Source organism: Aplidium turbinatum, chromosome 2, assembly GCF_918807975.1.
Source record: "Aplidium turbinatum chromosome 2, kaAplTurb1.1, whole genome shotgun sequence".
Lineage (NCBI taxonomy): Eukaryota > Metazoa > Chordata > Ascidiacea > Aplousobranchia > Polyclinidae > Aplidium > Aplidium turbinatum.
Genome location: NC_137473.1, coordinates 1,799,529 through 1,822,854, shown reverse-complemented (window position 1 = coordinate 1,822,854; position 23,326 = coordinate 1,799,529). Strand labels below are relative to the sequence as shown.

General features: G+C 38.7%; 1 protein-coding gene and 1 long non-coding RNA gene across 2 annotated transcripts in view; one reads left to right on the top strand and one right to left on the bottom strand.

Moving 5' to 3' along the window:
* LOC145765718 (uncharacterized) overlaps positions 1 to 23,326 on the top strand; it is a 1,283,504-nt gene that overhangs the window by 635,693 nt on the left and 624,485 nt on the right. The gene's annotated exons all lie outside the window — the stretch shown is intronic.
* LOC145765605 (uncharacterized) lies at positions 11,907 to 13,749 on the bottom strand. Its single transcript, XR_014288592.1, has 3 exons — positions 13,604 to 13,749; positions 12,493 to 12,628; positions 11,907 to 11,979 (listed from the first exon to the last, which is right to left on the bottom strand). It is a non-coding gene; the product is annotated as an uncharacterized LOC145765605 (long non-coding RNA).

The window sequence follows — 23,326 nt, the reverse complement described above, 5'->3', positions numbered from 1 at the left end:
TAAATTCTCTTGGGGTAGTGGGGAAATGGTACCAATGAGTGAGAAAACCATCATGACAAAATTTGAGATTTGTAAAAAATTGTCTTCAGCCTCCTCATGGGGCCTAAAAATCGAAAAATGGGGTTAAAAACGCAATTTTTTTTTTAAATATTTTTAGTTTGGGTAGATACAATATTGTTTAGATATATCTAATTACCCTAAGAAAAAAAATTGGAGTCATTTGAACTATTCCTTCAGCTTCCTCACAGCTTCTGAAAATTTCCATTTTGCTGAAAATTTCGCATTTTTGTGGGTGGGTATACATGATACATAATTGCGTTAGACATTTTGCCAGCTATAAAACGTCATTGTATTTCTCTTTATAGACCTGCCCTGAGCTGTTGCGTCATTTTTTAATGAAATTGGGTTAATTTGGTAGGAAAAAGTGCCGTCTTTTATTTGAATTTACGTCACTGACGAAGTTTGTAGTTATTGAACAAAGACGGTTATTTTTCTTGAATGTATTAACAAAAGAAAAATGATCGAATCGCAATTTCTGCAACAAAATACACAACGTAAGATTGTTAAACTCAACACTAGAACTAGAACAAAAGAAGCTGTTGTTCGCTAGCCTGCCAGAATGAAATGATACGAATAAAACAGAGTACTGCCTCGCGGAGTACACGTGACAAAAGGAGTGCAGAAGTAATCAAGGAAGCATGCTAACTGCAGGCATTTGTGCATCCCCCCCAGCTCGTAAGGCGAAACTGTAGACTTACGAGCTCGACCCCTTGATTACCCATTGACCAGAGGATGCGTCTAAATCCAATGCCGGCCGTCGGGACCGCGTGGAACGGCGCAAAACAGGCGATTTTTCAATGTGAGGGACTCCACTTGTAGGTTCGGTTGGTTCCACTGAATCGAAAGGTAGCGGCTGCTTTGGAGGTTCAGGTGAGTGCTGTGGCTCACAAAGCTTCGGGCTTGAGGCTGGTGTCGGGCAGGTGAGTGCGGGCGGACTGTGATCTGCATCGAGACGCAACATCGGAGATTCTCCAATTTCTGGGCTAGGGCCTATTTCGTGATGCGGAGGGTGGGGAGGGCAGTAGTCCGTTTCAGGAGGCTGGGCAAAAGAAGATGATGGGAGGCTCTGTGGGTGAGCAATGATGTTTGGTTGAGGAGGGATGGGATCGGCACATGCTTTAGTATGTGGAATTACTCGCAAGAAACGTCGATTCCGTTTTGTGATTCTGCCCGACCCGTCAACTTTCACTACATATTTGTCATGCGGCAACGTTTCGACAACCATTCCCACTTTGTCCCATTTTCGAGGATAGTTGCCGTTTTGGTTTTGGATAAATACGCGTTTTCCACATTGTAAGGTACGTAAAGGACGAGTATGCTGAGACAGCGCCTTATCGGTTCGACCAGCTCGCAGGCGAAGGGCGTCTTCCTTTGCCTTCCATGTATCCCGCCATGTACGACGAATGTGACGATTGGAGAACTTGACTAGGCGGTTTACAAAACCGAATGCGTCGCGCAGAGGGTGACCGAACACGATCTCTGCTGGAGAGATGTCACAGTCAGGATCAGGTGTGTTTCGCAACTGTAACAATGCACGTAAGAAGGAATCGTTGTTCAGGTCTCCGTTTGGGCTCACATTAGTCATGAGCAAGCGTTTTACAGTTTTGACAGCCACCTCAGCTCGACCATTAGATTGAGGGAAGTAAGATGACGATATGCGGTGCTGCACACCCCAATTTTTAAGAAAGAGTTCAGTAACGGCAGCCGTAAATTCGGGACCCCCATCTGTAGATATTTCCTCAGGAACACCAAACGTGGCAAAGTACGAGCGCAAGAGTTGAGTCAAAGCAGCTGCTCCTGCGGCACTCGATCCTGATGGCGTGGCAAATACATCCGACCACCCAGAGAATCTGTCCCCAATGACCAAAAAGTGACGGCCCCCATAGTCAAAATAATCTGCAAAAATTTTCTCAAATGGTGTAGCTGGGGGATCACATGGCGTCGGGGGAGGAGCTGCTTGAGATGGAGCATTACGATTACATGAAGTACACGAGTCACGAATAGTATGGATATCATTAGTCATACCGGGCCAAAATACTATAGCACGTGCCCGGCGTTCCATGGCAGACACACCTTGATGACCAGCATGCAACGTTGAGAGTACTCTAGGCCTAAGCGATGGTGGTACAACAATACGATCATGATATAGAATAACGTCGTCTTCAACAAAGAACCCGTCACGATAGGGGAGATATGGGCGAATGTCGCCGGTGTTGGGAAAGGTGAATCCCGTTTCAATAGCTACCATTAACTTGCTAAGGTTTGGATCGGCGGCTGTTTCCCGAACGATTTCAGGCCATTGCAAGCAAAAGGCATGGGCGGCATCTGCCTGTATGGCAGTAACCAGCGCCATTTCTGCTACATTATTTTCTGCACACGACGCTACAGCAATTCTATTTGTAAATTCTGCAATTTCTGCAACAAAATACACAACGTAAGATTGTTAAACTCAACACTAGAACTAGAACAAAAGAAGCTGTTGTTCGCTAGCCTGCCAGAATGAAATGATACGAATAAAACAGAGTACTGCCTCGCGGAGTACACGTGACAAAAGGAGTGCAGAAGTAATCAAGGAAGCATGCTAACTGCAGGCATTTGTGCAGTTATGTAACCACAAACAAAAATGCAAAATTTTCAGCAAAATGAAAATTTTCAGAAGCTGTGAGGAAGCTGAAGGAATCATTCAAATGACTTCAATTTTTATTTAGGTTATTTAGATATATCTAAACAATATTGTATCTACCCAAACTAAAAATATTTTTAAAAAAAATTGCGTTTTTGACCCCATTTTTCAATTTTTAGGCCCCATGAGGAGGCTGAAGACAATTTTTTACAAATCTCAAATTTTGTCATGATGGTTTTCTCACTCATTGGCACCATTTCCCCACTACCCCGAGAGAATTTAAAAAAAAGTTCAAAAACGAGCCACCCTATTCAGTATCCTACACACAGTACACAGCCACTTGCTCTGGAGCGGTGTCGAAACGTTTTGTAGCATCGAATAGACAGCGATAGACACGTGTTTCGCCCATGAGGCTGGGCTCATCAGTATCGCACCGTATTCTTGCCACTTGAGTAATCGACCGCCGCTTTACCAGTCAGTTTAACTCTTATCTTTGTGGAAAGAAAGAGCCAACAAAACCAGCAGGTGCCTGGGGTGGGTTATGTGAAGAAAGGCGTTCTTCCCGGCTATCAGCACAAGGCTGATTACTCACTAGCACAGCGAGCAGCAGTAACGCTTCGCTAACCAGAACGGTGTAGCTTCCACGCTAGCCTCCATAAAGACCTCCAATTAAACGTTTAAGTTATTTTGGCAGCCGATTGTAGCATCGAATAGACAGCGATAGACACGTGTTTCGCCCTTTCTTCACATAACCCACCCCAGGCACCTGCTGGTTTTGTTGGCTCTTTCTTTCCACAAAGATAAGAGTTAAACTGACTGGTAAAGCGGCGGTCGGTTACTCAAGTGGCAAGAATACGGTGCGATACTGATGAGCCCAGCCTCATGGGCGAAACACGTGTCTATCGCTGTCTATTCGATGCTACAATCGGCTGCCAAAATAACTTAAACGTTTAATTGGAGGTCTTTATGGCTAGCGTGGAAGCTACACCGTTCTGGTTAGCGAAGCGTTACTGCTGCTCGCTGTGCTAGTGAGTAATCAGCCTTGTGCTGATAGCCGGGAAGAACGCCTTTCTTCACATAACCCACCCCAGGCACCTGCTGGTTTTGTTGGCTCTTTCTTTCCACAAAGATAAGAGTTAAACTGACTGGTAAAGCGGCGGTCGATTACTCAAGTGGCAAGAATACGGTGCGATACTGATGAGCCCAGCCTCATGGGCGAAACACGTGTCTATCGCTGTCTATTCGATGCTAAGCACAATGATTGTCCGACTTTGCGCGTACACCGTTAATAAAGTTACTCTTCTGTGTTTTCGGGAGGCAGTTGCTCCAATCGCTCTCCTAGATCTGCCATTCCTTCAAATCTATATTAAATATGTAGCCATTGTATGAAAGAGTTACAAATTGGCTGTGCTGGTACTTTTATTATACTATTGTAATTCAAAATCGGTAGCCTACCTTTATTTTGCACTATCGACACAACATAATGAAGCTGAACATACTATCTTCAAACTTTTCGCTGGTAGTCTACAAGCAAACATTTATTATGTTTTGACCCGGTTTGGGCATGTATCTTAGTTGTTATCGGTTATCTTGCTTTTTGCTTCTCAACAATTCAATTTATTTTTTCTGCTGGCGCAAACATGCACAGAACGGCAAAGTTAATAAAATCAAGCAAAGAATTGGCAAAGTTGACAAAATCAGCCTAAAATAGAATTTTAGATTCGGAGAGGTAACACGATAATTTGTTACTTGTACTTCGTCATACTTTTACTTTGAACAATGAATAATAACTAAAACAGGGTTTTTACTTCCATTTAAAACGCCAATAAAGAACTTCCAAAAAATTCCAAAAGCCGAACCGAAAATAGCCAAACGCATGAACGAGAGTCTCCCACAAGTCAGCAATTGTGAACTGAGTAAGTGACAACTGAGCTGGAATCATTTCAGCACGTGACTAAAGTTGACAAATGATGAAACTAAGCAACCGAAACTTGTTGTCACAAGCAAATTCAGTTTAGCAAGCGATGACCAAACAAGTCCGATGCTTGGTAAAATCTCATTCGCTGACTTGGACTGTAGCTGAAACGTATTTGTTGAGTTGTCGTATGCCGAGTGGTCTGACAACCAAAAAAAGTAATATTTCTCGAATCTGGCATTACAATCGTTAATATGGTAACCCTGAGTGAAACAACACAAGTAAAATAAAGCACAGTTTTGCCTCGCAAGGATACTTAAAGAAAAGAGCAACTAGTGATTACAAGGAGGCAGGATAGTTGGAAGCAGGATAGCTGGAGGCGTTCGTGCATCTTTCAGTTTGTAAAACGAAACTACACTTAGGAGAGCTCGAATATCACACCAGATGAAGGACTCTTTGGGTGGGTCACTATAGTTAAAGATGGGTACGATCTGGGTTGACTTAGATGATGATCGCCTCAAGAACAAAGATAGATATTTAAAAAATGTTATTTATTTATTATATCAACGATAGACGACGTTGTATCAACGTAAAGTTTGATGCTTCCGATGATGAAATTGTAATGTGTTGTTAGCAAAGAGTTGAAGTAGTTTCTGTTTCAAAGCCTCTTTAACGACATCTAGTGTTGCAAATCGACTCTCCTTCTTCTTTATGTTCTTCAGCTTGGGAGCCTATAGAAACATTTAAACAATATAAATATTGTGTAGTAGGTTACTATACGGTAATTAGCTAGTAGAAGGTTGCGCATAACTCGAAGCTGCAGTTTTCCTTCTGACTCTCATCAGCAGCTGTCATCAGAATATTGTAAAAAAGAAGAAATATGGATTGTAATTTGTCTTTGGACTCGAATTATCAGAATATTAATATATCACAACTATTAGTAACAATTTTTTTAAGACTGAAACTGTTTATATCGCAAAGGAAATGTTAGTCTGTTTTTACATTGCTTTAAAATCATGCTACCCATCTTCAGCCTTCGTTAACAGACGATATGGAAAATTACCAAAATGCCACGAAGAGGTGCAAGTTGTGAAAATGTTCTGCTCCGTGTTGGCATATCTCTTTTTCATTGCTCCTTGAGTGATCTTGATCTCATTCAACTTCCTCTGCATCTGAAACTCCTCCTCATCAAGCTCATTGATTTTCGCCTTCAAGTTCATTTGCTCCTCCTAAAAAGGTAACAAAGAAATCAGTTCCATACGAAAATAGAGTGAAAGGTTCTATATTCACTATTTCATTCGCATACAAACAGAAAAATAAATGACGTTGATATTTATGAACCAAAAGAAAATGGAAAACTATTGTTGGTGTTATTGAAAATGCCATGCAATCTTTCAATAATGCAGAGGCCTTAAGTAAAGAAACTTGGCAGTAACAAATACCATCTTCCAACGTTTCGTTGGTACAAGCAAACATTTATTATGTTTTGGCAGGTTTTGACATGTATCTTTGCTGTTATCAGTTATCTTGCTTTATGATTCTCAACAACCGACACAAGTTTATGAAGAAAATCAAGAAGGCAATGGGCGAGTGACGCCATTAACAAAATCAGTCCAGAATGCAATTTAAAATTCGTGAATGGAAGTTGCCATTTCAAACCTGATTTCGTATAAATGCTGCAAATAAAAGTTAAAACAGGGTTTTTTAAGCTTCAATTGAAAATACCAGAAAAGCACTTTAAAAAAAAGCCAAAAAAATGCCAACATGCAAAACCGAAAATAGCCTGACAAACGCATAAAAAAAAGCCAAACTTATCAAATCTACCATTAAAAACGCGAATATGGTAAAACTGAGAAACCACGCAAGAAAAATAAAGCACAGTTTTGTCTATTTTTAAGTTTTGTACCACCAATCCACTCTTTACATTGATTGCCCCTATATACTACATAACCAGCGTCGCTGCAACAAGACCACTGGCGTTTTCTGGTAGGCTACAGACAGGGGATTATTACAAGATCCATCCATCAGGTGATCGAAACAATTAAAGCCAGAACACCGAAATAATATAGCAATTGTCGGGTAACAAAGTGTTGGGAAGCCTACCAAAGAAAGAACAACAAAACATTGGATGAGATCATCAAGGGAGGAATGACAGAAAACGAAACCTGATTATTTAACACAAGCAACAAGAACACAGACTGGTCATTAACATGGCGGAAAGTCAATGGCGCGCTGCTTCTGTTGCGTCATGAGCCACCCCACAAGGTGTAACGTAAAACAGATGACAGTCGAGAAAAATTAAAAAAAAAAACTCTCAGCATCTCCATCAAGACCTGTGGCATCATCCAGTTGAGTATTCAAGTGTTGATTCGTCGATTCTCCATTTTCCAGTTGGATTTGAAATTCTTCATACTCGCTCCTGTGGTATCAAACATAACGTCAGATCGACGTAAATAAACGAAACATGTCCATTAGATTTATGAACAACATTCAAATCGATGGCGAATTTAACTTGGAACTTGTTAATTCTGTCTCAACACTGGTCGTTAAATATAAATTCGTTCCAGTTTTGTGACCTAATATATATGTAGTATATTGCAATTATTGATATTGCTTCATGTACATCAGTGCTTCTCAACCTTTATTTGTGGCGACCCAAATACTTGCTCAGTGCCAATGTCATGTCATCTTCAGGCCGAAGATAATCTTTCTCCTTTGTTTTGATGTGAGTGAGCGCAGAAAACCCGCTCTCACACATGCAGGTAGTAACAAATGACAGGAGAGCTTTTACTGCGTGCGTGCCAACAACCGTCTTTTCATTTTTGACTTTTGTCCAAAATTGACTAAGGGTTTCTTTCTTAAAACAGTTCATCAATACACTGTCGCACTGAATGTCAATAAACTCCTCTTGAAACCCAAAAATGCTTTGGTAGTTTTCAGGCAGGGTATCAACATCAATAGCAAATGGTTTGCTTACCCATTCCAAATCCTTTGCATTTTTAGGGATAATCAAATTAAATTCTCGTATCAATGAACCCAAATGCCTTTCTATGACAAGCTGGACATCGTCAAAGCATAACTCCGTATCTTCCAGTAACTGATTCAAAACGGGAAATGATGCTATTTTCTAGGACGCGATCTTCCTCTTCCACAACTTTAGCTTTTCGTAAAAGCAATCAGTTTTTCAGATACATTGACCAACATAACGTCTGGTCCTTGCAAAGATTTATTCAAGATGTTCAGCTGCGAAAATATATCAGAAAGATACGATACAAACAAAGCCACTTTTGATCAGCAAACTTTTCTGCCAAGCTATGCTTGTTTATCAAAAATTCCTTCATCTCCTTGCACAGAGTTACAAATCTCTACAGTACTTTGCCACGAGATAACAATCTCACATCAGGAAAGTACAACAGATGTCTGTATTCTGCGTTAAAATCTTCGCATAATTTTTCAAATAGTCGTGAGTTCAGTGATTTGGCCTTTATGAAGTTGACGATGTGAATACATCTTGCATGACAGTTCCCAATTCGGTTGAAAGCTTGCAAGATGCTAAATTTTCTCGATGGACGAAACAGTGACTGACGAGTACATTAGGATTCATTTCTTTCACACTAGCAGTAAAACCTTTGCGTGATTCGAGCATAGCTGGAGCTCCATCACTGCAAATACTGGAGCATTTTTTCCATTCTCACCCCTCTTCATTCATAAATGAGGCGACCAAAGCAAAGATATCTTCGCCTTGTGTTATTGTTTCCAAAGCTTTGCAGAATAAAAATTCTTCTTCCAAATTGTTTTCACCAAGGCAGCGGACATGAACAAGTAATTGGGCATCGTCGCTTATATCAGTACTTCCATCAATTTGTAGGCTAAACTCTCCACCCTTTTTATAGAATAAATTAACTGTTCCTTGACATTCCCTTATATGGAAGCAACCTACGTAGCATTAGACCACTGAACTATATCTAACTTCTTTGCTACGTCATCACCACACATTATGCGCACAATGTCAATGGCTGCTGGCTTTCCTAAATTCTCTCCTATTGAATGAGGTTTCTTCGAACGTGCCAAGCAACTACGCAAAACGACGTAGTTGCTTCCTTCAAAGTACACATAAAATTGATACTTACAGAATCCAGTCTTTGCCGTTTCAAGTTTTCTTCTTTTTCTCAAAAAAGTTTAAATTTTTATCGGAAAATTGACTGTGCTTAGTATTCAAATGACGCTTCCGTTTATTGTCTTTGAGGTATTCATTACTTCATTGCAAATTACACACTGTGGCTTGACAATACCTTCGTCAAAGAGGTATGTCAATCCATAATTTAAGTATTCGGGTTTATACTTTCTCTTCGCTGCCATTTCTAAAAAGCAAAAACTAAATAGAGAAAGCTCAATAGTTAGTAACACATGACGAATTCGTTTCAAACTGTAGCCTACCTTCTGTTACGCTTCTGCCTGAAATTTTGTGCAAATTAGAATGCTTGTGGAATGCACAAGTGAGTGAGCATGAGAGCGCAGTTGCTAGAAATGTGTGTACTAGGGAATCCAATTTATTTGTTAATTTTAGTTTTTATTATTTTGGTTTTGGGGTTTCGACCCCGGTGCTACGACGGCCTAAAGCTGTCACTCCACCCGAAATTTTGACACCATTCCCAGATTAGGTGTTCACCCGAATGGCAACCTTCAATTTTTTTTGCTAAACAGCCAATCACGTTATTTGAACTTTTATTCCTCAACTTCACACAACATGTTTTTTACACCAAACTATCACTAAGTTTAACTGCATTCTTTACCGTTAATGTTTTTTTTCTAACTTATGTAATCCGTTTGATCCGCTAAGGGGGGGGTATCAACTAACCTGTTCTTCCCCTACCAGACTGGTCAAAGTCAACTGGCAAAGAGAATATGATGTGAATGACTACTGTAACGTCACAATACAAAAAGTGAACATATTAACCATACAAGCTTAAGTAATTGACGAATTTACCGGTATACAAGTGATGTTCAAAGATTGAAAGGGGGTGCGGGAAATCCATTAATTTTTTATTTGATAATTTTTGTATTTGTTTGGTGTAGTTTTTGAAGCAATTAATTGTTACAATTCCCTTGTCTAGTGTGAACTGTTGTGTACGTTTCACCGCAAAATGCGTGTGGCGAAATCGTCGGGTGAAACCTGCGGCGTAGTTTGAATAGTGGAAATTACGAAAACTAAAGTAGCAGTAGGCAGTTTTAACTTTGTTCAAAAGACATTATATTTTATCACCACATCTTACAGCGACCCAGCCAAATGAAACGGCGATCCAGGGGTTGAGAAGCACTGATGTACATCTTTCCGATAGCTATTAGTTTATAAAGGAGACTATAAAAATGTTTCAGCGTTGAAAATATTGTTACTAGTATTTTTGATATATTAATATTCTAACAATTCGAGTCCAAAGATAAATCTGTTTATATTGCACAGGAAATGTTAGTCTGTTTTTGTAGTATTTTAAAATCATGGTACCAAGCCTTTAAAATTATGCTACCTTAGCATTTTAAAATCATGCTACCAAGCCTCAGCTTTCGTCAGGAGACAATATGGGAAACCTGTACCAAAATGCCCCAAAGCGGTGCAAGTTTTGAAAATGTTTGTTCAAGAAAAATTTCCAGTCAATATTTAGAAGTCACTCGTTCACTGGAGTTCAGCGATGCTTTGCTCCGTGTTGGCATATCTCTTGTTTATTGCTCCTTGAGTGATCTTGATCTCATTAAACTTCCTCTGCATCTGAACCTCCTCCTCATCAATCTCCTTGATCTTCACATTCAAGTTCATTTGCTCCTTCTAGCAAAGTTAACATAAAAATCAGTTCCAGACGAGGGTAGAGTGACAAGGCTTCTATTTCATTCGCATATAAACAACTACTTGCTGCTAAATGCTTAAGCATGAATATTACAGATATGCGTTGCTCGGGATTGGCGACTAACTCCGAAAGTGACGTAATCAGAAACAAAGCGCAGTCTGCGTGTGATGACACTACAATGACAGCGATGGTTTGTTCATAGTTGCGAAACTGCCTCTACAAGTATGCGGAACTGCCAGGATTAAGCTCTGCTAGAAGCTTTTCCAGTCTGAGGATAAAGATTCTATCAATCAATCAATCAATAGTTGATGACAATAAGTCCAGACAAACGAATCAACCACCAACCTCCACTATGGTCTCATGCACCACTTTCAACATCTTCACCTCATCTGATACATTGGTAACCGCTGCTATGGTCTCATCCAGTGTCTTCTCGATCACCTTCTTCTAATTCTCGTTATCTGCGGAACGATTCAATAAGAAGCTGCAAGGTTGTCTTGATAATAAAGCGACTAGACGTGGAATCGAACCCATATCATGATGTTTATGAAACACAACATTGTACAATTGTTATCGTCACCTGAAGTTACTTTCCTTAACATTTTGTTAGAAACGGAACTTATAAAGTTCAAAGAACCGAAGTACAAACTGGATATGTAATAATATCTTCATACTCAGAAATGCTCCTCCTCCTCCTCACCTTTAAAGCGTCTCCAGTGCTTGAGATTTTGATTCTTCTTCATCCAATTGATCTGATTAAAACATCAACTGATCATCATAATCAATTCAAGATAAATTAAATAATCAGCCTCTACCACAAACCACACCCTGGTTGAGGATTTGTGTCTGAAATGTTCTATTCATTGTTTTCCCTCTCGCCGTCCACTTGCTGTGACCACCAGTGACCGGCACCACCGGTGCAGGTTCCGAGCTGGTAGTTCAAAGGTTTCCGGTTCAATGCCGGCCAAAAGCGACTGAATCGTTTTACAATCAAGGAAGTTACAAATATTAAATTGTACTTAAACTTTCCCCGAACAAAAACGACGATTTGCTTGATCTGGAATGCTGCTGCAATGATAACAAAATTTTCAAACTAGATCAGTTCACGTTTCAATTCGATATTGACCATGGATATACTTGCGACGTCATCTAACGTCGCTCGCAGCTGCTGAGCGCTCTGACCTCGGTGTTGAGAGATAAAGACGCTCCCCTGCGGACTGATCAAATTGAGTTCGGCAGCGTAGTAGTTCAAAGGTTTCCTGTTCAATGCCGACCAAAAGCGATTGACACGTTTTACAATCAAGGAAGTTACAAATACTAAATTGCGCTTAAACTTTCCCGAACAAAAACGACGATTGATCTGGAATGCTGCTGCAATGATAACACAATTTTCAAACTAAATCAGCTTAGTTTTGAATTCGATGCTAACCATAGATGTACTTGCGACGTCATCTGTTGCGACTTTAAGCTATAGTTCCATTCGTTCGCGCTCTTTTTGATAGCGCACGATTTCACTCTCTACTTTCGCGATGGCTTTCACACTGAACAAAGAATAGAAAGTTCAGCCAAAGACTGACAGGAAAGGAAAGAAAAGCAACAACCGATGTCAACAGCATCAATGAACGTACTTCCCCTACGTCGCTCACAGCCGCTGAGCGCTCTCATCTCGGTGTTGAGAGATAAAGACGCTCCCTGCGGACTGATCAAATTGAGTTCTGCAGCGAGGTGGACTTCCTTGAAAACCTGCCAGTTGGTTGCGATTCAAAGACGTTCTCAGCGTTAGTCCCGGGCAGGAGCCCAAATTTTTCAACAACAACAACGTTGGGAAGCTTCAGACAGAAATTAACATCAAAGTGATGTTTGAACGTTCAGCTGCTATGTGATTGTCTGAAGTGCTCAACATCTGCGGAAACAATGCACTTAGCGGAGGACTGGGTGAAGAACAAACAAAACGCTTATGACGTAATAAATATATAACGTGGTTCAAATATGAAACCGACATTATCCATGATCGTTCGTTAATGAACCAACAACACCATTCCTCCATAACAAACCATGTCTTTATCTCCTCCTTCATGTCCTCGATGTCGTATTTAAATATCTGCTCGTCTCTTGGAGATGTCGCACCTTCTTCAGATCGTCCTTGTACGTCACCTCCAGCTCGGTGATTCGCACTTCCATTGTCTTGTGCTGGAGGAACAATCGACATCAACAGCGCGATGGAAATGGAGATTATGTTGAAGTTGATAGAACCATAAACAAACATAACTTAGCAACAACACCGACAACATTAAACATAATTGTTGCGTTCGATGGGACGGTTCAAAATGAGTTTAGTAGAAACGAAATTATTGTTGCAGAAACGAAAACTTTGGAAAAGAAATATTGAATTACAATAATTTATCTCGAAATGAAATGAGAATAAAACGTTTTGCGTCGAAACAATTTTTCGAAATGATTTTGCTTCTGACAACTTAAAACTTTGTACGATTGTTTAACACAGAAACATATACAACCAAGCAACCACACGGCATTTAACATAATCCATTAAAATTGAACAAAAAACTATAAGCTACAAACGTTTTCGGCTATACACACGTTAGCCCTTATCATGTAACAAAAAAAAAATAAATAACTGCTTATCATATCTACAATGAAAATGAATAACTGATCTAAACACTGAATTGAAAAACGAAATGCAAAATGAAACAGCAGAGCATAGGAGAAAGGCGCATCACATGGCGTTTAAATTACACGAGGCAAAGACGCATCATATGACGCATCAAGAAAATATGATGCGGATTTGCCTCGTGTAATTTAAACGCCATGTGATGCGCCTTTCTCCTATGCTCTGCTGTTTCATTTTGCATTTCGTTTTTCAATTCAGTGTTTAGATCAGTTATTCATTTTCATTGTAGATATGATAAGCAGTTATTTTTTTTGTTACTTGATAAGGGCTAACGTGTGTATAGCCGAAAACGTTTGTAGATTATAGTTTTTTGTTCAATTTTAATGGATTATGTTAAATGCCGTGTGGTTGCTTGGTTGTATATGTCTGTGGTTGAAGAAAGTGACCTCTTTACCAAAATTGTATTTAACACAGAACTCACAGAACAACTTAGCCTTCGTTTCTATGACAACCGACTAACTCGACAAGAGTCCCACCTTCTTCTTGTGGACCTCGCTGGTCTTGAACTCCACCTTGTGGATGGTATCTTCGTCCTAGACACATTGTTGGTTTCAAAAGTCTTCATCACTACACTGCAATAGTTTCCAAAGTCTTCATCACTACACTGCAATAGTATCCAAAGTCTTCACCACTACACTGCAATAGTTTCAAAAGTATTCATCACTACACTGCAATAGTTTTACGCTTTAATGAGGATGGTTTGTTGCCCGTAAACAAAACCTTGGTTTTATTTCACTTTCTTTTGCTTAACTCGGACCGCTATACCGGAAGTTCAACTGAGTTGCTGACTTGTTTCAAATAATCTCAATTATGACGAAACAGCTTACAGCTCTAATTAAGCTCCAGGTCGACAGGAGTTTGAGATTTCGTTTTCTTTGACTTCTTACGACCACTCTGCCCATGAGAATCTGCAGGGAACAAATTAAGCTTGAAACTACAAACGTCCCTACAACGTTATTTTGATGATAATTTAACATTAAATCATTCAAGACGCAATTGAAACCCTAGATCCCCAGTTGTCGCTGCTAAAATTGTGCAAAACCGAAAATTTAATGAAATTCAAAACTTGTAAATATTCCATTTCACAGAACATTATGACTGAAAGCATTACTTCATCACTATCACCATGTACAGCGCCCGGGAACATAGTTGAATTGTGGATGTGTCGTGTTTTTTAAATCCTGGTATTATAAACACTAGAATGACCAAGTGGATTTTTTGACGCATTTCCATTTTTGAACAGCTGGAATTCAGTCAAATGTTGCGCTTTTCGGCTGAAACTTCCTGAAAATTATTTTTTCCCTGTAGTCAACATTACGTGTGATTTTTATTACTCGTCTGTTACAAATAAACAATTACACATGAAACCACCTAGAACGACCAAGTGGATTTTTTGAAGCATAGCAGTTTTTGTACTGCGATGCATAACATTATCGCATTTCACATTTCACAAAAAGTTTGTCTAAAATGTGTCAAATAAAAGGGATAGAAATAAAAAATAAATTCTGACCTCATCTGCAGACATAGTTGTTGATTGTTAGCTTCGTTGAATGCAATAAATCGGAAAAGTTGCACCATGCCTCAAAAAAGCCACCTTGTCTTTCTAGTAGTTCGAAATACGTTTTAGTGTTAATACATTTTAACCTTTACAAAAGAATCTTCATATCCAAAATAAGCATTAAGTAAAGGAATAGTGACACTTAAGATTACATAAGTTGTGACAAGTTTGACAGATCATTGCTGTACCTATCCTTTTGTCCGCAAAGGCGAAGGTATCTAGGTGGATGGGGCAAAAAGGATCAAACTTCAAGGTGCTGAAACTCGATGACATTGCCCGGGTTGGTTTGGTTCTTCATCTTCATTCTCGGAATGAAAAAACCTTGATAGGTTATCTCTGGTAGTTTCGTATACTTGTAGAGGCTTTTGACGCAGGGCCGGTCACCGAGATTGAGAGAGTGGGATTTTCGATAGTTGTTGAAGTGTTGCTGGAGGGGAATTATTCCATCCATTAGGTGCCGCTGAACGGAATGCAGCCCTTGAAATGCGTTGCTCAAGTGCACACCACCAGAGCCGAACCATCGTTGTTTGATCTTGAGTTGAACGCGTAACCACTGAGCTAGCTCATAAACAAATAACTCGGAACCCCTGGGCATGGGATATTATGGGTTAGTGTTGGAAAATTATTAATATACGCAAGTTTAATTTTGTTTTTCCAGCAAGATTGCATCATGTACAAGCCAACACTGTCAGCTCCACATATAGTACTAAAACATAATAGTGTTTGCAAAAATAAACAAGCAGTACTTATTTCAAGAAAAGTAGTGTCATCAATGTATAATGTATGGGTTTTAGTTTTGCCATTACTTTTAATGCTGCCGCCTTCACACGTTTATTATTGTGCAATAGGTTTGTCTTTAGAAACACATTTTTGGAATTTTGTTGGTGTCGGGTCTTTAAAATATTCCATTTGGTGAAGAAATATGCCCTGCAAATTATTTTAAAAACTTTTCATGAGCTTGGGCCCCCTCATGTTTCTGCAGGATGCATTATGGTTAAAACGTCCATATCTCAAGAACCACAAACAGTAGAAGCTTCGTTTAATACTGTGTGAAAAGATGCATAATTTATGGTTTCAATCCAAATTTAATACATGATTATAGGTCTAGCTAATCTAGATTTCATGTCAGGTGAAATAAACTGATTTTTCAGCAAAATACCTCATATTTACAATACAATGTAAACTTACTTTTATATCTACAATACTAAAAACCAAAACAAAAAATTAAGTAACAAAATGATGGCACTTAAGATTACATCACTTAGAACAAGTTTGACAGATCATTGCTGTTTGCCGATTAGAGGAATATTTTGTTCACTTTTGATGGTAGCATTGGCATGATGAATTTGTTTTACTTTTTCCCAAAAGTAGTGATAATGTTATACGTTGTTAATGAATACAAACATTCAGTGTAGATTTATGTAAATTTACTTTTAGTTGTGTTTTGTGTTTGCTGCGTCGAAGTTAGAAAATCCAATAACCCGAGTTTGTCTGTAGTCCAGACAAGCACCAACAGAGGGCGATAAAGAGTAATTTGTGAAGAACAAATTTGTGACGAATTTTACATCCAGAATAGTAATCACTGCCTCGAACAGGAAGGCATAATAGTATTTGTGATGTAATATAGTACTGTAGAATTCGCTTAACTCGACGTCACACTCGATGCGTGCTGATAACAACGTTGATTGTAATAATCAAACGCTTCAATAGAATCAAAAAAGATTAAAAGATCATGCAGCTACAAGACGGAAAAATAACACAGCTTAACAAAAAAAGATCTGATGCCAGAAATGCGTCAACGATTTTAAGGTATTTTGGGGGGCTGAGTCCAATTTTTTACACGTTTTTTTTTTTTTGACATATCTATTGATGTTTTAACATCATTAGAGCAAATCATCTCGACTTGTTTAGGCTAAAGGAACACAATCTGTACTTATAAAAGGTACCGCTAAAGGTGTTCAAACAAAGCATTGAAACAGATTTTATCACTTCATAAGAATTTAATAACTTTCAGACTGTGCAGATTTTTAATTAAAAAATAAATCGAAAAATTGCTCTTGCTTTAAAAATGGCTAATAATTTGTCCACTAGCTTACTTCTATTTTGTCTATTGAAGACAATAGATTTCCCGTTTTACCGTGCTTTTCATACATAAAGAATAAGATGACTCCAACACACAACATACATACAACAAAACAATTCGGTTTTCTGGAGAGCAAAGACTCAGACGAAGAGATGGCATGTACTTGAACAAGAGAACGAAAAGGATCCCAATGACATAGCTGGCTGTAAATATGGGAGTAGGAGCATTGAAACAAGCCGAGGTGTGGTCTTTTCAAGCCCTGGCCTTGACAATCAGCTTCATGACAGACGTCAATATTGATTCATTATCGCAATACTGCCCAAAACACCATGCAATTCCAAGTGAGTCAATCAGGTATTAGAGCTTTTGTAAAGACAACTGGAATTGCTTTAGTCCCTTTATCACATCCAGAAAATAGTTGTCAACATTCAACCTTCATAATAGCAATTGAAATATTTATAGACACCAAGATGGCTGACTGAACCTCTTGGAAATGTTTAGCGCGGGTTGGTTTAATTTTTTGTTGTTTTTAAAGTGTGTTCAGTAGAAAGAAAGCACGTTTCTCGAGTCAAGGAAAGCCGCTCAATTTTCTTTGGAACAATCAGAAAATATCATCGCGATTCAACAAATTGCACGACAGAACTTTGTTAAAGTTGCTTTCTTGAGTCATAGATTTATGCAGCTTATTGCAAGCGAAACACTTTATTTTACTTTTGCCACTATATTGTTTACAATTTGTGAAATATTTGCGATGTGAATATATTATTTGGCTAATTCGACTTGTGTTCTCTACTTTAGAGAAAAGAAACTCACTTTGTGCATTTATATAAAGTAGTTTCAAAGTAAAAGTACTTTGACCGACAATAGGTTTTGCGACTAAAACCAGTCACGATTTGTTTTATGAGCTTTAATGTTTATATTGGAAGTTTCACTTTAGTAATTTCCTCATCGTGTGATAGCAATGTCTCATTGTGCCTTATTCAATGTGATTCAACTTGAGTCATATTTTGCACAATTATTGATTCCTCACTGCATGACAACAACAGTGTTGTTAAGTTTTAAAGATGGTTTGATTTGCAAGCCCAGTATTTGTTTCATTGTGACGTGACCATGCCGTTGGGGGGGGGGGGCGGGGGGGGGGTGATTATCCTCCACCAATTGGAGTAGAGGGAAAACTAATGCAAAATTTACCCCCCCCCCACTAATGTTGAGATAAAAATTTCATTTTTAATATTTTTTTAATTTTGTATTTTTTTTTTGTTGCGCAACTTCTGAGTTTTTTGCTTGGAAACTCCGACTCACAATACAACGCCAAACTATGTGTCCTGTCAAAAATATATGCATCACAATGCACTATGTGTGACGTCATAACTTCTCACTGCTATACAAACTGTTTAACCCTATTCGGACCAAGCTATTTTTGGCAGCTAATGGCCTGACGTGTGGACTTATTCCATCCACACTTTCATTTTCTAATAATTTTGATGTAGAAATGTTACGAGGTTGCTTTTTTCGCAGAGTCAGAGCAAAATTATTGGCAAACTGGGTAAAATTTTAAGTGCACACATACTCTATCATTTTTTTGCTATTGCTTTTTTGCTAAAAGTAGTCAATTTTTTTAAATTTGTCTGATGACTCCATCATAATATTCTTGAAATCGCTAATCTCTTCGCTAAAGGCACGCACGGTCCAGTCATACTTACTTGACATAACCTACTTTCTTCCAACAACTCCTGAGACAAAATTCAGCTGTGGAGTTAATCCTTCTTAATCCCTATTCAATTTCACGCTGCCTAATGTTTTACTAGTTTTGCAGACAATTTTGGGAGTAGGGTGTCAAAAACTGCTGATAACTAAAAAACTATACTACACAAAAATGTCATTTTATTGCTAAACCAAAGATGAATGATTTTTAGGAAAAGTCATAAAATTTCAGTTAATTTGAGCCAGTAGCTTTTATGTAATCGATGAAAGTTTTAGGTATGGACGGAACCCGTCCACCCGTCAGTCCGATTGGGTTAATTTCGCTTTTACCACTAACGAACGAGACCCTCTACAGTTGCACTGTTTCAATGTCTTTTGGCGTTGAACGTTGTAACTCGGCGGCTTTTTTAGCCGAGATAGCTTCTCTTCGCCTTTTTTTTGATTTGGAAGATTTGAGTCAAGGAAGAATACAGAGAGGAATTTTTGCGTACGTCTCCTCTTCCAGTCAAACGTGTCTCAAAACCTCAAAAAATGTGGCAAATGTTAAAGAGCTTTTGCTCGCGATTTCAGATTCGTTGAAATAATTTTTCGATTTTAAATTGTGCTGAAAGGCAAAACTTTTGCGCCTTCGGCGCGAAACATGCCGTCTAAGACGCTCCTATAAGAAACTGAAGCTTACAGTAATGCAAAGGGGGGTCTGAGGGACGACCTCCCAGAAGTACAGTATATATGATGCGCTAATCCATAAGTTCGTCGTCGTCGTCGTCGTCGTCGTCGTCTGAGCTTCTGGGGCCGAGGGTCTATCCTTTTACCACCCCAGATTCACGATGTTCCCGGACTACACTGGAAGGCTGCTAGAGAGCAGCCAGTCTTTAGTTTCATCATCCATGACGCGCAGACCTTCCACTCCGTTAGGTGGCTTGAAGATGGTACAGTCATTGATGATGTGGTCTGCGGTTTGTTCCTCGGCACCACATTCACAGGAGGAGGAAGAAGCCATTCCCCATTGGTGCATAGTTGAGCGGAAAAGCCCGACGCCCGTACGGAGACGGTTGAGGCGCACCCATGCCTGTCTCTGTAGTGTCAGGCCGATGGGGCGCGTGTCGGCGTCGCGGATGAATGAATGGAGTCTGGTGGTGCTTGACCTCCATTCAGAATTCCATTTATGGTCCGCCCAAGTAGCCGCAGAGATCCATAAGTTAACAGCTGTTTATGTGCTAATAAATTTCATACAAACATTAAATTAAAAGTGCTTCCAGAAAGCACTCTAATCCATTATTTGAGTGTAATTTTGCAAAAATTTTCCGGGAGAGCATGCCCCCGGACTCCTTAGAATACGCCTGCCTTCGGCACGCTCTAACCCCCCTACGACTTTTATTGCTTCCCTTGCTCAACCCACCAGGATACGCTACTGCCTTACAGGCTGATCTACAAACTAATTATGATACGAAAGTGCCCAATCTCAATGTCAAACACATAGTTCCTGCTTAAATTATCTCTCCTCACCCACTCTCAAAAAGTGTCAGGAGCCCCAGGTGGCTCTACTGCAATTTCATTTTTTAACTTGTTTTACATTTAAATGCTGACGCAGAAGCCTTTCCCAAATTGTGCAAAATATCACTCTGTGTTATTTATTTCTTAATTAATTATTTATTTCTCACTGCATGACAACAACCGCGTTGTTAAGTTTTAAAGATAGTTTGATTTGCAAGTCCAGCATTTGTTTCATTGTGACGTAACCATGATATCAGTGGCTCTACTGCGATTTCATTTTTTAACTGGTTTTACATTTAAATGTTGATGCAGAAGCCTTTCCCGTTTGCTGATATTTTGTTGAAACAACTTTTTGATAAACACGCAATCAACAGGATGACGCTTTGCATGTTTCCGCATGGTTTATTTATTTGATATTGTTTCAATTGAAATTATTCCAATTTTTGCAAGCGGTGACTAGTGGAAATTTCTGTTCTGTCTGGATTAGTTTTACTTCCTGATACAGCAATGAAAATGTTGACTTTTTGTGATTGGTTTAGATAAGAAACAGCATTAAAAATTTCCTTAATTTCATTACATGACGCATAAACACTGTTACGCTTGTAGGTACTGCAGCAGTGCAGCATAGCTACAGAAACCCACGAACGTAAAGGAATTGAACAGAGATCTTAACACAAGTAGAGCTATGCGTACAAATGACAAATTACTGTGTAGTGGTTACCAAGTCCTATTGCAACAATTACAAACTATACTCACAGCCACAGGGAGGCAAGACGTAATCAAGCTCCGGTAACTCGGTGCAATGCACCACACTAAGACAATAATCATAACGCAAAACTAACGTTATTGAACTGTAGTACCACCTCCTCTCAGTGTCTTTGCTTGAGTTCGATAAAATAATGATCGTCTGAGTTTATTTTAATTGTAGGCCTATAGCTTTGGTAAAGAGATACTCTTTGAAAACCATACACAGATAATTGATAACAGCTTGATAAGATTGAATTGCATAATTCAAAAAATAATACATTAAATAAAAAGAATAGCTGAATAACTTCAAATGTTTTCGGCAAAACTTTGTGCCCTCGTCAGCAAAATACCTTAATTCATCTAAACAAAAACAAATATTCGTGAAATGTTAATAACAAATGACAGAAATTAAATAAAACTACACTGACCTACGTACAAGCAACAACCGACGAACAAACACAAAAGGTGGTAGCAATCTGTCATAATTATGCGGGAGTGTGGTCATGAGACAAGATAGTGAGCGGAACAACATAAAGGCAATCAAGGGAAAAAAAAAAACACTAAGCAACATATAGCAAACGTAATCTAATACAAATTCAACAAAAATATGCCCCCTCCAGCTAATAATTGTTTGTTGAGCCTGGGGTTGTGCTGCTTTATTTGGAGTGCCTCATGAATTTTAGTTTCAAACTCTGATTGACAGTTGCAAATTATTTTGAATGAATCTAATGTAAATTTGATGTTGGAACAAATACTGCAGTCATAAATGTGGTCTTTGATTGCAATGTGTTTGTTGATGTCTGTTAAATTTAGGTGTTCCGTTGCTCTTGTAATATCGTATCGTTGCTATTCCGTTGCTTGTACGCAGGTCAGTGCAGTTTTATTTAATTTCTGTCATTTATTATTAACATTTCACGAATATTTGCTTTTGTTTAGATGAATTAAGGTATTTCCTGACGAGGGCAGAAAGTTTTGCCGAAAACGTTTGAAGTTATGATGTTATTCTTTTTATTTTAATTATGTTATATTTCTTTGTGTAATAAAATGTGTTAAATCTATTAGTTACTTTGTTTTGTATGTTTATTGTACACAAAATAATTAAGTGGGTTAGAAAACAAATGGTTTGATTGTTGGTTCCAATCGAAGGCAGTTGGCATAACACTATAGAATAGACGCTTCAGTAACAAAAAGGAAACATCAATAAATTATAAAGTTGGATAAATAAACCAGCATAAGCCTTTGGTTTGAATGATAGTTTTAATTGTAGCTCATTAATCTATTTGATTTATATCGACAAGCCACCTTTCTTAGTATCAAACGTTTCCAACTTACAGCATTTTGGTGATATTCATACTTTTTGTCTCATCCAGGCTTAAGCCCAGTGGTATAAGATTGAATGGACGGGAAGGCAAGGATGCCAAACTTTGTGTCCACTTTCAGGCCTTTAAGTGTCCTATGAAAACACAGCCGCATGCTCTTGAGCGGTGTCGAACCGGCGTTTTATCGGACGTCGTTCCGGGGTCCTCATCACTCAGTGGTTGACTGTTTTTTGTGTATTATTTAATTGATGGTGAGAGCGCCTGTAAGCTACGACGCTAAACATGAAGTCCGTTCAAGATGACTGTCAAAATCTGGTAGTTGCGTCTGAGCAAAACATTATACAAAAGCAAATAATTTTTCCTCCCTGTGTACACTGTACAACCACCAGACATAAGTCTAGATACAAAAGAAATGAGTAAGTAGCATACTTCGAAGTGTTAGCACATTGGAGCCGTCATTGTCTTCATGATGAGCACGTTTTCTTACGAAAACAATTGGGATTTTATCAAACACCTGGCCTAAAGTGGTAAAAACATGTTTGGGCAACTACAGCAAATAACTAGATTACGTTGCAGATAAGTTAAATTATATCCTAATTTATCAAACTTAAAACATGTGGAAGTCTCCTTTATGTTTTGTATGATGTTAAAACGTCGGTTAGACTTACACGACAAGTTTTACGACACGACAAGTTTTACAATGAACACAAGAAAGGAGTTGCTGAGACAATTCCTCAATTGTTGAGATTGAAATCTTACTTTCTTAAATGTAATTATTGTGTTGTTGCTTAGAGAAAAATCTGTCTACTACTGCTGCTACTTGTTATTGTTGCGTATTCTCTATCTACTGTACTACTACCAGCACGTGGTTTTTATATTGTGTTTTGTTGGGAGGTCAAATCATCCCACTGCACCAAAACCGGTTATGGTGTTATACCAATTGCCTTCTATTGGAACCAGCAATTTTGTTTTCAGCTTTACTTAATTATTTTATCAAACACAAAATAACCACAGACATGAGCTGATGTTTATGCACCATATAATGAAATCAAGGGAGTGTTCAATGCTGTATCTTACCCAAACCAATTACAAAACGTCAACATTTTTATTGCTGTACAAGAAAGTAAAACTCATTCATCCAGACAAAGCAAAAACTTTCACAAGCCACAGCTTGTAAATATTGCAATAGTGAACGCAATGAGCAACCTTCATTTGCAATCACCAGGGAATTGTTAGTGTATATAATATCACTATATAATAAGTTACTATATAATACTATATATATGTTTCTGCG